The sequence below is a fragment of the Camellia sinensis genome, chromosome 1 (assembly GCF_055761805.1).
Source record: "Camellia sinensis isolate YWXY chromosome 1, ASM5576180v1, whole genome shotgun sequence".
In the NCBI taxonomy this organism is placed as follows: domain Eukaryota; kingdom Viridiplantae; phylum Streptophyta; class Magnoliopsida; order Ericales; family Theaceae; genus Camellia; species Camellia sinensis.
The window spans coordinates 65,003,128-65,015,041 of record NC_138961.1 but is presented as its reverse complement, the minus strand read 5'-3'; the positions used below and the strand labels follow the sequence as shown (position 1 = coordinate 65,015,041).

At 30.7% G+C, this 11,914-nt stretch overlaps 1 long non-coding RNA gene across 1 annotated transcript; it reads left to right on the top strand.

Annotated features, from left to right (window-relative positions):
- Window positions 1-8,937: 8,937 nt before the first annotated feature.
- On the top strand, window positions 8,938-9,617 carry LOC114286787 (uncharacterized). Its single transcript, XR_014328045.1, has 2 exons — window positions 8,938-9,063; window positions 9,367-9,617. It is a non-coding gene; the product is annotated as an uncharacterized LOC114286787 (long non-coding RNA).
- Window positions 9,618-11,914: the final 2,297 nt, after the last annotated feature.

The window sequence follows — 11,914 nt, the reverse complement described above, 5'->3', positions numbered from 1 at the left end:
TCTTATGAATTTTATATAAAAATTATAATATTCAAAACAAATTACAATGTAAAAAATTATTAAGAACTTTAATTGAATTTTCCACTTGAGCAGCGTCTGACACTCTGGATAAAAATATGTATTTTTAATATTTATGATTGGATTTATACAATGGAAATTTTTTTATTAAAAAAAATAGTTAAAAAATTTAGAAGACTGCTTTCATTGCCGATTTCAATGAGACATTGTGTGTGAGTGGTTTTTTTTTTCTTTTTTTTCTTTTTTTTTGGTTATTTAGTTACTTTATGAATCAACATATTTTACACTTAAAATGTTTTGCAAATTTTTTTTAAAAAATGATATCAATTCTTAAAATTTTAATGGGCAAATTATACTAAGATCTCGTTTGGAAACAACTTGCTTTAGCTAAAAAAATCAAAGAGTCACTATAAGTTGTCACATTACTCTTTCTACATTTTATATTTTGTGTCATCTTGGTCCATACACTTTCAATTGGCTCAATTTTGATCTTCAATTTTAGTTTTTGTGTTAATTTATTCCAATTCATAATATCGTTAGTGTTTTTTTAAAAAACAATTATCACTATATTGATTGAAATTAACTCACTGAAATAAGTAAGTTTATAATTTTGTTCTTAAGAGTATGACACATGATAAATTACAAATACACTCATGAGGTTTGTTTAAAGTATAGATTGCTCCCGATGGTTTAGAAAATTACAAATACTACCTTATCAGAATTTTTAATTTGGCTGAATTAACTGAAAGAATAAAATTTCTAACTGCTCTCTTATACAATGATAAAATTACCTGAATTATTAATTAAAATAAATTTCTAACATCATTAAAATATGTTAATGTACTTAATGATTTATTGAAAAAAGGGAAAATTACATTGACACCCCCTGAGATTTGGTCCAATTACATCCCACTCCCTGATGTTCTAGAAATTACATTCTCACCCATGTGGTTAATAAATTTCATAAATTCCCTTATATAAAAGGCAACAACTCCTAATAGAAAAATAGATGAAATTACATTGAAAAAAAAAAGTAAAGGAAAAGAAAAAAGCAAAAAAGAAGAAAAGAAGTAAAGCAAAGTAAGAAAAGAGAGAGAGTTCAATGTTTTCATTCCGTCTAAATAATTACAATGATAGGGGGTTAGTGTAATTTTTCAAACGTCACAGAGTAATATGTATTAAACCCAAATCTCATGGGGTGTAAGTGTAATTTACTCTTGAAAAAAAGAGCCATTTGTTATAAAATTAGAATTTCGAGTGGTGGGATGTAATTTTCAAAACCACAGGGGGCAAATTATATTTTAAGCAAATCTCAAGATGTATATTTGTAATTTGCCCTATGACACAAGATACTTATAGAGATCATAAAAAAAATGGTAAAAATTATAATCAATTGGACTAAATTGATACAAAATCTAAATTAAGGATAAAAATTGAGCCAATTGAAAATATAGAGATCAAATGACACAATGAGTAAAATATAAGAACCACTGATATAATTTTTCCAATTTTAATTGTTTCAAGGGATTTTTTTGTTCAACTCCCTAAAAAAGATTTTGTATTAATTTAAAGATAGCTAAAATATATTTGTTATATTTTCATTTTCCTATATCCTATCAACTTTTGAACATCTCTGTCACTGCCTGCGACAACTGCGGCGTCGGCAACTAACGACAACCACTGATTGTCGATGACCATTTTTCAGCTACTCTCTGGTAACTGAAAATTGTAATTGTTGCAGAAAAATTTTGCTATAATAGTGAAATTTCTCTGACTTTATATAATTTCAATAGATTTAATCAGTGAAATTTCTTTGACCAAATCTAATAAACACTACAGGAAAATATAGCAAAAACGACGGGTTTTTAGCGACGCCGCGCCCCCCGTCGCAAAAAACCGTTTTTTGCGACGGTAACTTCTACTGTCGCAAATAATAGCCTTTAGCGACGGTACTGACCCGTCGGTAATGAAACTAAGCGGAGGCGTCGGAAATGGGGAAGTATTAGCGACGGTAAATAAAACCGTCGCAAAAAACCTTTTTTTTGAGACGGCATATATCATTTGCGACGGCAAATTTCCGTCGCAAAAAAGGATTAATGCAAACGGCACCGTTTTTCGTTCTATTTGCGACGGTGTACATCATACCGTCGCAAAAAGTCCAAAAAAAAAACCCTCCCTTTTTCCTTCTGCCTCCCGCTCGATCCTCCTCACCAAATCCCTAACTTCACCCCCAAATTTCCCAAACGGCCCACGAGGAAGACAGCGGTGGTGCGGCGGCGACGGCTCCGGCGACAAGAGTGGTGCTCCGGCGACGACCCTCTCTCCCTCTGCGTATGCTCTCTCTCTCTCTCTCTCTCTCTCTCTCGGTCTGTGTATATATATATATGAATCTGTCTATATATATATATATGCAATGTATATAAATCTATATAAATCTATATATATATATATCTGAAATGTATATAAATCTATATATATATATAAATCTGAAATGTATATAAATCTATATATATATATATCTGAAATGTATATAAATCTATATATATATATATATATATAAATCTGAAATGTATATAAATCTATATATATATATATATATAAATCTGAAATCTGTCTATATATATATATAAATCTGTTTATCTGAAATCTATATATATAAATCTGTTATATATATATATATATATAAATCTGTCTATATATATATATAAATCTGTTTTTTATTTTTATTTTTTTTCAAGTTTTTATATATATATATCTGTTATTTTTATATATATATAAATCTGTTATATATATATAAATCTGTTATAAATCTGTTATTTTTATATATATATAAATCTGTTATATATATATATATATAAATCTGTCTATATATATATATAAATCTGTCTATATATATATATATATATATAAATCTGTCTAAATATATAAATCTGACAATCGTTCAAGTTTTTTATTTTTTTATTTTTTCCAAATCATATGCTCTAATTAGAAATAGTTTGTCAAAATCAGTAAAAATTATATGCATATATATATAGTTTGTCTAATTAGAAATAGTTTGTCAAAATCATATGCTCTAATTAGAAATAGTTTGTCAAAATCATATGCTCTAATCATATGCTCTAATCCTTTAAGTTTAAATTATCATTTTTTTTTTCTATTTCATCCATAAATTATCAATTTTACCATTCAATCCTTCAAGTTTTTTATTTTTTTATTTTTTCCAAATCATATGCTCTAATTAGAAATAGTTTGTCAAAATCAGTAAAAATTATATGCATATATATATAGTTTGTCTAATTAGAAATAGTTTGTCAAAATCATATGCTCTAATTAGAAATAGTTTGTCAAAATCATATGCTCTAATCATATGCTCTAATCCTTTAAGTTTAAATTATCATTTTTTTTTTCTATTTCATCCATAAATTATCAATTTTACCATTAAATCCTTCAAGTTTTTTATTTTTTTATTTTTTCCAAATCATATGCTCTAATTAGAAATAGTTTGTCAAAATCAGTAAAAATTATATGCATATATATATAGTTTGTCTAATTAGAAATAGTTTGTCAAAATCATATGCTCTAATTAGAAATAGTTTGTCAAAATCATATGCTCTAATCATATGCTCTAATCCTTTAAGTTTAAATTATCAATTTTTTTTTTCTATTTCATCCATAAATTATCAATTTTACCATTCAATCCTTCAAGTTTTTTATTTTTTTATTTTTTCCAAATCATATGCTCTTAAATAGGAATTTTAGACATTTTGTTAATTTGCCAAATAGGATGTCGAGTGAATATTTATGTGTAGGTATTATATTTAGAGTTACTTTGGTGAGATATTCTTGTGGATGTGTACAGATGATGGATAAGAGTTGGATTGATTTGCCAAATAGGATGTCGAGTGAATACATTAATGGGATTGATGAATTCCTTGTGTTTGCCTACACCAATAGGGTTGAAGGTTCGATGATCAGTTGTCCGTGTAGGAAGTGTGAGAATCGATACTATTTTGTACGAGATGGTGTACGGGAGCATCTGATTTTGAATGGTTTTTTTAAAAAATACAAACATTGGATTAATCATGGGGAATCTTACATATCTCTGCATAGTAATCGAGAGAATGAAACATTAGCTAATTTAGACATTGGAGATGATATGATTGGAATGATACAAGGGGCTATGGGAAATCCACATGTCGGTACAAGTGTTGAGGGTGATGAACCACAGGGGCCTGATCCCCGTGCATCTGAACCCCAGCTCGGTCCAAATGCAGAGACTGCAAAGTATTTCAAACTTCTTCAAGATGCACAAAGTGAATTGTATCCGGGTTGTCAGAAGTTCACATCTTTGTCATTCATTGTTCGACTTCTACATTTGAAGGTGCTTAATCAGTGGACGGACAAGTCTGTTGACATGTTGCTTGAGTTATTGAATGAGGCGTTTCCGTTGGGTGTGAAACTCCCGGACTCATATTAAAATTGCATCAAATCAAATAAAAAATCACAGAACAAATCTACTGAAATTGCAGAAAGTTAGAGAAATTCCACTGACTAACTATACTGAACTTGTAGAAAGTCAGAAAAACATAACTAACTAATTTCATTCAAACTTAAACAAAAATTTAAATATTTTTACATCATTACAATAAACATTGTCTACTAAATAACAACATAAAAAATAAATAGAAGATGGAGAGAGAGAAAAAAACATCGGCACACTACAAGAAATTAGTCCTTTAGTGACTAATATTTAAGGACTAATTAAATTTGGTCGCAAAAAATAATCTTTAGGGACAAATTTAAACATATGATAATTTACTTACAAGATTGTAAAAATAATTATTAATATTCTCACTTAATATTTACATAATTTTTTTAGACTAATAAATTTAGTTGCTAATATATTACTAACATTTAGGGACCAAATATTTTCGCCATTATCAATTAAAAACAATTTGAGACCAATTATTTTCATTATTTTAACAATTGAAAAGTCGGGATTCAGCCCTAACTTGCTCATTCTCTCTCTCTCTCTCTCTCTCTCTCTCTCTCTCTCTCTCTCTCCCTCCGTAATCGATCTTCATACCTGTAAGAGCTCCAAGGCAGATTGAGCTCCACATTTGAAGATTAATAGTCGTTTTTCAATTAACAATTGAAGATTGAGCTCAATCTTCAATTGTCAATCTTCAATCTCTGCACCTCGGTTTGCTCAATCTTCAGCCCTAAAGTCGGGAGCTCTAAGGCAAATTGGGAGCTCAATCTTCTTCAAATTTTGGTGCGTCTCTCTCTCTCTCTCTCTCTTCGTAATCGATCTCCGTAATCGACCTGTAAGAGCTCCAATTCGAACTTTCAATTTCTTATCGTAATCGATCTGTGTTTTACATAGATTGAACTGTTTATTGTATTTTCAATTTCTTATCGTGTTTCAATCTGTGTCTTACTTTATTTCTTATCGTGTTTCAATCTCTGTTTATCGTAATCGATCTCCGATCTTCGTAATCGACCTATTTATTGTATTTTGAATTTCTTATTGTGTTTCAATCTGTGTTTTATAGAGACTGAACTTGTTTCTTATCTTAATGCTTGTTGGAATTGAACGATTGTTTACATAGATTGAACTTGTGTGTGTGTATATATGTATGTCTAATCTAATGCGTGTTGGAGATGAAGAATTAGGGATGCATAAGAGAAAAAGGACACAAGAATATCATCTATTCTTTGATTATTTTTGCCATTTTTGTTATAAATCAATAATGAAATCTATGCCTCAAACAGAATTGCATTATAATAGATTATTGTTCTGATTTTTTTTTTCTTTTTTATTTTCCTTATGGTTGATGAGAATCTTGATCTTGGAGTTCCTTGGCAATAAATCTTAATTTTGTACATAGATGGCATTGTGTGGTGCATCATTATCTGAACAAAAACAAGTAAAGCATAAAAGATAGCATGAGTTGTAATAGCTTTGTTCAAATTTCTAAATCTTGATATGGAAAGAACGCAAACAAGGTCAGAATATGAATAGAACTCAAAGGGATAATCCTATATTCTATGTCCGTATTTTTGGATTTTTATCTATATTTTATATAATAGTTAATAACCAACATTTTCTTTTGATACTCGTTGGTTTCCTACAACTCTGTCATTATGCCACAACACACATAGAAGCAAATCTTACACAGGCTATTTTATGTCATACATGTTGATGCATGATATCAGTTATTGTTAGGTGTTTGTTCTTCTCGATAGACTTGATACTTGTCCATGGACTGACCAAAGAATTTTTTTTGGGTATGATAGGTGGATTTGGCAGTATTAAAGCTGCGGTTAGCAAGGTTGAGGTAAATTGTGCTTGATTTCTTGCCCTTTTTTTGAATTTTCGCTTTCTAATTCTACAACCAATTAAGAAATTAAGGCTAAGATCTATCAAAATAAATAAATAAATAAAAGGATCAACAGATTGTTGTTTTTTGATGAAACTACATTAACAATTACTCAATGATCAGGAATAACACACCGGTTGTTTTTTGATGATTTTATTTGCCTCCTTTTTGGTGCTCTTTAGTATATTATTTCTTATTAAAATCGGTATTGTTAATATATTCTTAATTATACATTCTACCAGTCAGGGGCCATTGCTTGGTGTTATGGTAAAATGATCTGCCTACCGAACTTCAGGATGTGACATCGAGTTTGAAAGCAGCCACTTAGTTCATATTATGTCGAAAGTTATGCAATTGACCCATTCCAGCACGCCCTTCTTATTTTTATGCAGTTTAGAGGATTTGGCAAAAATCTCTTGAATTGAAAAATGTTTAATAATATAATTAGGAAATAAAAGTTTAAATTGACTGTCGAATTACGGGGTTGAAAAGCCATGATTGCCATGTTATCTTGCAAAGATTGCTTCCTATTGCTCTACGTGGATGTTTGAAAAAGGATGTGAGCAAGGCATTAATTGAGTTTAGCTTGTTCTTTAAGGAGTTATCATCAAAGACATGGATGATCAAGTTGATGATGATATGATTGATGATGATAGTGATCCGGAAGATGAAATTGATGATTGATTCTATCGTCCTTGAGACTAGCGGTGCATTGTCTGAATCAATTGCATAATAGTATTTTGTTGTGGTATGCCATGTTTCATTATCTCGGTTGTTTAAGTGTTTAAAAACTTAGGACACTCAGTTTCTTATAAAATGCTTTTTATAGTAAGTATATTACTTCTGCTAATTTATTTGACAAGCATTGCCATCTCAAAAAAGTAGCAGCTAGATCTTTTGCATCCACATCAACTCAATCAATTTCTTCATTTACGTCGAAGTTTGTGCCCCCAACAACATCTGCATCAACATCTGCAGCTACATCAGCATCTATGCATGAAGTTACATCACAATCTTCATACTTGGATACTTCTAGCACGGATTGTTGTATTGCTGGTAGGTTTGTAAATATTTTAGTTTTATATTCTTTTTTGGTTGGTTGTTTATTCTTTTCATCCAATTCATATGTTAGACATTGATGCGTTTTTTTCTATATGTTGTTTTTAATAGATACAACCGAGCATAAGAAAGGACGTGGGAAGTCACGAAGCCTCGCATTACAGCTGGCTCAAAGGCAGTTAGAAAGGTGCAATATGATGAGGTAAACAACTGACCTTTAAATCATAGGGTCTACATGGCACTTTTTTTATTTCTTTTATTTGGTGATGTATGTACTCCATAGGATACTAACTATAAAGGTTTTGACAGCGAGACGAGGATGGAAAGAAGCTTGGACTTGTTGATTTGTATCACAAGACACGTTAGTCAGAAAAGGCAAGCATGGGTCCATAATGAAGCTGAAATTAGACATGTAAGAATTTTCTAATGTTAAATATAAGTATTTTCCTGTTAATGATTACTTGTCTAAGTATTGGTTACTTGCATTGAGAATTACTCACCTGTTCTTGAGTTTGGAAATATTTGAGTGAATGTTTATGAGACAAAATGGTATGATTTGAATATTTTCAGCATTGTTGTTGCAAGGCTAAGGTTATGATTCTTTGGAAAGACCAACATTTTGGATTCTTTGGAAAGAACAACATTTATTTGTCATATTTACACTTGATTATTCATCCTGAATTAGCATGGAAGTTGCTGGAAGAATAATTTACCTAAAGGAGATGTTTGATGATTGAAGAAGAGATGTGCTTGTTATTATTTTATATTGATATGTTCACTTCTATATTTGAATCAGAGTAACCAAAAGATGCTGAAAGCCTAGCGATTTTTTTTTTTTGATTGCATGTTTTAATCATGTTATAGGCCTAGCAGTAACAAGTTGTCACCACCACTAGGGTGGAGGTCTGTGCTTTATTAACCAATAGATATGTGTTCCTTTTGCGGCTTCTTTCTCTCCACTGTTCTCCTTGGAAAGAAAATTTTTAAGATTATGATTTGGACAATATATGGATCAGAGTTGTATGTTTTGGTGGAAGAATTAATAAAATAGCCAGCAACCCCAATGGCTTATCTTATCTATGATTTACATGTTTAGTTCCAATTTAACAAAGTCTTGAAGTCAATACACAATTTGTGCAGTTTAGAAGATTCATGTGTTTTATTAATTATTGTAAGAAATAATTTACTATACAGACATACATCTTTATAATATTTGTTCTAACTGTGATAAAAAGACAGATTGTGGACCATCGATTTCCTACATAATTATGAACGGGTCTTACTATTTTGATCTGTACAAGTGTGAACTCACTCAGATTATAAAACATAATCCAAACTCACTTAGATTGTGCCAAACCCTATTTTCTTTTTAAAAGTTGGGGAGTAAAAGCTATGAATGTATTTCTGAATCAATCTTTTCTAAGTTACATAGCATTTGGTTTGAGGGTAATGTGACTTCTATAGTTTGGTTACAGAATCAATGAGGAACTGAATGCAAGAGTGCACAACTTGGAGTCTAATAGCGTGGAGGTCAATGTCAAGATTGATTTGGTGATGCAACAGATTAGTCGGGGGGAGGTTTTACTTCTGATTTACCATTATAGTAAGTACCTTTTGCTCTAGATAGATCTGTCATAATTATAAATTTAGTGTGTTTGTTATTTAGAACATTTGATTATGATAACGTGCTTGGATTATGATAACCTTATTGTGTTGATTCTAGGTGACTCACTTTCTTGTTGTGTTGATTCTTATTATAGCTCACTAATACTCCAAGTACACTGAGATAACGTGTTTTTTCAATATTTGCAACTTATTTGATTATGAATGACTATTGATTATTTAATGAGGTTATGTTGTGTTGATTCTTATTATTTTATTCTTCTTTTTGAATTTTGGGTTGCAGGGATGTCCAAAGGGTGTCACACCTAAGTACAGCTTGAAGCCTCTTGTGCCAAGCCTGTCTGATATAAAGCCTGATATTGATGTTGAGAAAATGCTTTTCTAGATATTTTCTTTGAAGAAACTATTGTTGCTATTCTTCATTTGAACTGTTACTACTTTGATTTGAATTTGGAAACTTTCAGTTTTAATTTTTGTCAAATTTACTTTCTATATACTCATTATGGTTTGGGAATAAAGTGGGTTTGATATGTGGATGTCATTTTTTTTTTAAATATGATTGGATGACATTTAATTTTGTGCATTTTAGCTATGAGATTAAATGATTACAAAATTTAACTTTGATTTTTAGCGACGAAAATGTGTTGTAGAGAAAGTTATGTCTTTTAGCGACCAAATATCATAGTCGTTAAAAGTGTCATTATTTTGTTTTTTGCGACCAAATTGGGACATTTTATGACGAAGTATTAGCGACCAAATGTTTAGTCTTATAAAATTAAACATTTTGTGACAATATAAAATTGGTCGCTAATTGTCATTTTTGGGGACATTTTCAAAAATAGGTCACTAAAGACTTTGCTAGACGCACTTTTAGTGACTTTTTTAGTGACGAAATTAATTTTGTCACAAAAACCATTTAGAGACTAAAACAATAGTTTTAGGGACCAAAATAATTGGTCGCCAAAAATCTTATATGTTGTAGTGGCAAGTGGAGTTGACGGCAGCGAGGTAATAGAGGTGTGAACGGTATTTACGAACAACGAACAAAGATTCATATCTCAATAGTTGTTACGAACAATGATGACATAGTTCTGATCTATAAGATTGTTACAAGCAGTGATTATTGTATGGAGACTTGAGAATAGCGGCGGCGGTAGAGATGGATGTAGTTGAAGGAAACAACGATGGTGGAGATAGATTGGACAACGACGGTGGAGATTAGAGTTGTAAACGGTTCAGTTTGATTTATGTTGATTGCATATTTAGCACCGAATCGATCCTTTCGATTTTCATGGTTGAGAAATTAATATAGATCGTATGTTATAGTTCAGCTTTAGTAGTTTTGTTGGCTTGATGTAGAAGGAAAATTTGCATAAGGTTTTACACAGTTTTATAGTATATTATTTATTTTACATTGAAAATAAATTTAGAAAATGCATAAAAATTGCTCTATAAATATTTTTCTCCCTAATTTTTATTAGAAAAGTGTATTATATTACTATCATACAATCTATTATATAGTGTTCAAGAAATTATAATATAAAAATATTTAAATATAATATTCAATCAGTTTGGTTTGTTTCAGTATAAAAATAGTAAAATTGAAACAAACCGTATTTTATGAAAAATAGACTGAAAATTAAACTTTTAGTCGATTTCGATCAGTCGGTTTGGTTCCATTGATTTTTTTTACATCCCTAGTGGAGATGGATGTGGTTGAAGGCGACAATGATGGTCAACAGTGGTTATGGCTGAAGCATGAAATGATCATCCATTGTAGAGAGAGAAAAAACAGAGAGCATGAGAGAAAAATTTGGAGAGAAAAAAAAATTGGAAAAAATATAGTAAGAAAATTAAGGTTATAAGTTGTAAGGTTATTTTGACCATTTGTGTTAAAACTTTCCTTATTCTTCTAGAATTTGAATAGTTAGGGACTTTAACTAGCCACCAATCTTTCTATGTCCTTAAAATTTTACATAAATATCTAAAGGGTCTACCTAATTTTTGCTTCAATTTAAACAATCAAATCTTAATTTTTTGTTTAAATAAGTAGTGCGTATTAGGATATAGTAAGGTTACTGAAGAGTCTAACACGACCATCATATATGATAAATAATGTGTCTGTGTTTATGTGATACGCCCACCACGACAACGATGTTGGTGTTTTCGCTGAGTCCTAGGACTTGCTAGGGTGGTGGTGGAAGCTCTGATTTTCTGGCGAACTTTAGTGGGTTGACGATCAGACAAAGCTACAAGATTGGAATGAGCATTTTTGGATGGAACAAGCTACCGCCAGTGGTCGCAGCACAGGGTGAGGAGGAGGCGGAGTCCAATGTGCTGGATGTTGATTGGATCGCGGAGATGGTGGAGTAACTTCCGAAGGTGACAATAATGCTAAGAATCAAGAATTTAGTCCAAAAAAAAAAATTACTAAAGAAAATAGTGTGGTTTAGATTGACTCTAAACATGAACTCAACTACGTTTCTTGATTTTTTTGTGCCTGGATTCTTATTCTCTAGCATTAGTGTCAAAGGTGGTAAAGAAATCTCTAGATTATCTTTATCCTAAAGGAGTAAGTATGGTATAAATATATATATGTGTGTCCAGTGGGGGAGCCAGGAATTTAATATAGGGGGCACCCATTAATTACAATCTCAAAATTTTTCTTTCCCAATCAATAACAATAACATAATAATAATTTTTCGAGTTAATGTTAGACATTAAAAATTAATATCTATTACAAAAAGTTTTAAATTTTAAACTTTTACAATTGACCCCGGCGAGTTTTCATCTTTTGAAATCTTTCCATAATAGTATCATTGTCAATGCCA